The following is a 5137-nucleotide window of genomic DNA, read 5'->3' on the forward strand; positions in this document are numbered from 1 at the left end:
ATTAAATACCTAAAAGTTAGAATTAATTAAGTATCTTCACATACACAGGAAAGTTTTAATGACAGAATAAATAATCTTCAGCTTTACGATAATAAAACGAGTCTGAATTTTAAGCTTTATTTATTGGTGAATTCTAATCACCTTACTTATTTTCTAAGGAAATAATTAAAGGATATTAATAACAAATGTCGTTACTAAAACGAAAATATTTGATAACTAATAAAAAATTTTAAATTTTAATTATATTTAATGTATTAAAAATATAAAAAATTTAATAATTTTTAGTTAAATATTTTTTATGGTATTTTAAATGTGTTTTTAGGACCTTAGTTAGTAAAACTCATCCTAAAAATATCATTAAAAAATGTATTAAAAAATAAGTTGTTTATATTTTTAATGTATTAATTATATAAAAATTTTAAAAAATTATTATCTTCTTAACAAATATCCTTATAATAATTAATTAATTATTACAAGTTTCATATTTTTCAAAATAATATCCACAAATAATTTATAAGTGTGAAATATCACTCGTTTCATTAATTAATTTTTGAAATTAAATTAAATCTATTTAATTTTAATAATAGTTTTTGGCTAAATTTTTAATAAAATTCTAAAAATTTAAATTTAAAACTTAAAACCCAAGTAGAAAAAAGATAAAATTTTGAATAACAATGAAAAATGTCTATAAAATTATTTTATGTATAACAAACTTTTATTTTAAAAAAATGGTGATAACACTGAGTAGTCATCCACTGCATAGAGTCAGTGACCACTTGTTAGTGAAGTGATTTGTACACCACAAGAAGAAAAGTCGTTCCTCATCAGTGACATATGATCTGGCTGCTTAATTAACTTGATTCCTCTCTCAATCACCCACCTCATATATAACAAACCAAGCGGCTGTGTGCCCCATTTTTATTAATATTAAATTAATATTATTCGTTATCTTGCAAAAATAATTTCGCAGTGCATACAAGTAGATAATAGCATTATGAATGAATGATAATAAACTGATGATGTGATGAATGACTCGTTTTCAAATTGTCTCACAGTGATTTCGCTCAAATTCATATGTCGCCCCAAAAATTTATATTGACCAAGATAAGTCCTTCTTGTGATATCGGCTGCCGTGGACCAACTCTAATTTTAATTTTTAGTTTAGTTTAGATTACGTTTTTATTAATTTAACGTGTGTTTAGATTATAATTTATAAATAAAAATTTATAAAAAATTAATTTTATAAATTTAATTTTAATAAAAAATAAAATTATATTAAGATGATTTATGTTTGACAATTTTTATATCAAAATAGATGACAGTAAAATAAATATTTAGATCATACTACTCAAAATCACTTTTAAATAAAAAATTATTAAAATAGACATCAATTTAAATAATTTTTGTATATTATCTTATTATTTTTATTTAGATATTTAAATTGATCTTATTAATTAATTTTAAAATAAAATTAATATTTACTTACTAAAATAAAAATAACATAAAAATAGACAAAATATATTTTTAATTAAAAAATATAAATTTCAGAGAATATTAAAAATAATAAAAAAAAGTAAATATTTATTTTGATAGAAATTGAAATAAATAAAAAAATTTTTGATAATATTTTTTATATAGTATATTTTTCGTACTCTTAGTACTTTTTTAGTATGCTATAATTTATTATTATTATTATTATTTACAATTAATTTTTTATTTAATTTATTTTACTTAATGGGATTAATAAATTATATTATAAAAATTAATAAAAAATAATATACTAAAATCATAATTATAAAAATATATAATGTCAAATAATTGATTACAAAAAATAAAAATAATAAATAATAAAAAAAGAAAATTCATATAAATAGAAATAAAAATAAAATACATAAAGAATAAAGTTGATAAAAAGTAAATAAAGATTTAGTATTAAAAATTCATTAATAAAATGCAAAAATAAAAAATTATTACTTCTTGTAAATATAATTTTGAGGACAAAATTACTTCTGCATTCATAAATAAAAAAATTTGTCAAACCAAAATTTAAAATTTTAAAAAATTTAAACGTACTTCTTTTTTTACAATGTATTTGTCAAATACACATTTATTAGCAAATTAGATAAACAAAAAGAACAACTACTCTAATTTGTTTTTTGGCTCTACCTTTAAAAAAATTGACTAAAAACTTAGAATCAGTCTTGTAGAATTTGCACTTGCTCTTTGTGTCACTTGTATTATTATTTTAGTTAATATAATAAAAATAAATAGAATGCCAGTTGCAATTGCAATTTGGTCAGTAGTGAACTAAGCTAACTCTTGTCATCTCTTACGCTTTAAAACGTGCTGCACTCTCCTCCAACTGTATATATATCCATTAGTAGATCAATTTTAATTTAACTTAATTTAATTAATTAAATATTGTACTTATTTAAGTACAATTAAATTAATAAAAAAATTTAATAAATTTTTTTTAATTTTTTGACATATTTAATAAATTTTTAATAATAAAAAATATTAAAAAATAAAAAATATCTTTTAAAAATTACAATTTATATTTTTTTAAAATTTAAACAAAATATTTTTTACATAATAAATAAATAAAAAATATTTTTATATAATTATATTTAAATATAATTAATAAATAAAAAGATATTTTATATAAAATATTTAAATATAAAATTATTTTTATTTTTTTAAAATATCTTAAAAAATACCTTAAAAAAATCTTTTATTAAAATTTCACTTAAACAAATTCATTTATATAATTATAATTATAAGTTGGGCAGTACGCCTACTTTCTCATCACTCGTCACGCAACTTCCTCTCTCAGCTCCAACTCTCACCCCCTCTCTTTATATATAGTTATTTACCCGATTCCATTCTCACTTCAAATTCGAACCACACAACAAGAGCAACAACTAGAACTATAAGGCTAACAACCTAACACTTCTCTCATCACCAATTTCTATTTCTATTTCATTCGCTCAGATGGCACTAGAAGCTCTGAAATCCCCTACCGCTGCAGGATCTTCCTTCAGCTTTGAGGAAACCAATAATCTCAGCTACTTGGAAGCACCCTGGGCTAAGAGAAAGCGTTCGAAGCGTGCCAACAGAATGGAACTGCCCCATAACTGCTCCGAGGAAGAGTACCTCGCTCTCTGCCTCATCATGCTTGCTCGCGGCACGACTACCGTCCCCACAGTCACAGCCACCGCCACTGCTGTCCAATCCAAGCCTCACTGCTCTCCTGCTCCATCTGTTGATGAGTCGGCTCCAATTCCAACCGCCAATCTCACCTACAAGTGCTCTGTCTGCAACAAAGCTTTCTCATCTTATCAGGCACTCGGTGGACACAAGGCCAGCCACCGCAAGTTCGCTACTGCCGCCGTTGGCGGCGAAGACCGTCACTCGACCTCCTCCGCCGTCACCAACAGTTCCGTTTCCAAAGCATCCAACTGTGGAGGCAAGGCTCACGAGTGTTCCATCTGCCATAAGTCTTTCCCAACAGGACAGGCTTTGGAGGACACAAGCGTTGCCACTACGATGGCGGCGCCGCTGCATCTGCATCCGCCGCTGCTGGCAGTGCCGTTACTACTTCAGAAGGGTTGGGTCTACTCACACTGTTAGTCATCGCGACTTCGATCTGAACTTGCCTGCTTTTCCAGATTTGTCCAACAAGTTCTTCGTGGAGGACGAGGTTTCCAGCCCTCTGCCGATGAAGAAGCCCCGTCTCTTGACCCTACCGAAGATTGAAATCCCTCGATTCCATTAAATCCCCGTTCCTCCAAATTATTACTTCAGTTCTTAGTTTTTCTTTAATTATTTGGGTTTTTTTAAGGATAGTTTATTAAATTTGTTGATGTACATACATAGTACTTGGACCTCGTTAGCTAGTTCTTAGAAATATTGTATCTTGATCGTGCCAGTTCAATTCAATTTAATTTTTTATTTGTTAAATTTTAATTTCTTTAATTATTTGTTAAATTTTTTAAATTTTAAAACATACACCCTGTAGCGGTTTATGACCAAATGGCTTTTATGCATAATCCGCTACACCCTGTAGCGGATTATGAGTATAGTGGGTTGTCTATATATACCGCGTGAGGCTGTAGCGAAAATCATTTGAGTTATTTTGGAAAGAAAGTTAGAGAGAAAAAGTAGAGAGAAGGGAGAGAAAATTTAAAATATTTGAGTAGTTTGGAAGAATGGAGGATGAACGGCGGTTGTACCGGCTCGATGGCGTTGCTCACGTAGCCGGAACCATCGATGCAGAGGTAAGTGTCTGTATTTCCAAACACTATTTTAATAAATGTATATTTTATTCAATATTAAGGAAGTAATTCATTAATTAGATAGATAGAGACTTAGTTTAGGTTTTGGTTTGTAAATGAAAATTTGAAATATAAACTTTGACATCTAACATTTAATAGTCAAGGTAGAGAGGTAAATTAGTAATTTCAAAACCCAAGTAGCTTAAGACTAGAAATACAAGCTATAGTTTGGTTGGTGATGTTATTGTTAGAAATTAAGCCGGTGTTCTTTATTTCTGAAAATGCAGCCAACCCGATGTGTGTATAGCGTCCGTAGGCAACAGAATATGCCGTTACATGATAGGATCATACCTTACTTAGAGAGGGCTGTATTGTACCACCTGGCTAGGCTGAACGCGCATTGGTTCTGGTTGGATGAACCTCTGGTCAGCGCATTTATTGAGAGGTGGCGGCTTGAGACCCACACTTTCCATATGCCATTCGGAGAGTGTACTATCACGCTCCAGGACGTGGCATACCAGCTCGGGCTGCCCGTGGATGACCAGGCTATTTTCGGGTGCATGACAGACTTCCACATGCACATCAAGGGGGCCAGACCGGCATGGGAGTGGTTCGAAGAGTTATTTGGTGAGCTTCCGCCACCGGATAAGAGAAAGTTCTACACAGTCCACTTCACATGGTTTCATGAGCGGTTCAAGGTGTTACCAGCGGATGCTTTAGAGGAGACCGTGCGCATATATGCACGCGCATATAGTATGATGCTTCTGTCAATACAGCTGTTCATGGACAAGAGTGCTAATCGAGTCCACCTTCGCTGGTTGCCTTTTGTGGTAAGACTTGACGCTATGGGCAGCTATAACTGG

General features: G+C 29.9%; 1 pseudogene; it reads left to right on the plus strand.

The window, feature by feature from the left end:
• The first annotated feature begins 2823 nt into the window (after positions 1–2823).
• On the plus strand, positions 2824–3960 carry LOC112706442 (zinc finger protein AZF3-like; annotated as a pseudogene).
• The last annotated feature ends 1177 nt before the right edge of the window (positions 3961–5137 follow it).

Source organism: Arachis hypogaea, chromosome 8, assembly GCF_003086295.3.
Source record: "Arachis hypogaea cultivar Tifrunner chromosome 8, arahy.Tifrunner.gnm2.J5K5, whole genome shotgun sequence".
Classification (NCBI taxonomy): Eukaryota; Viridiplantae; Streptophyta; class Magnoliopsida; order Fabales; family Fabaceae; genus Arachis; species Arachis hypogaea.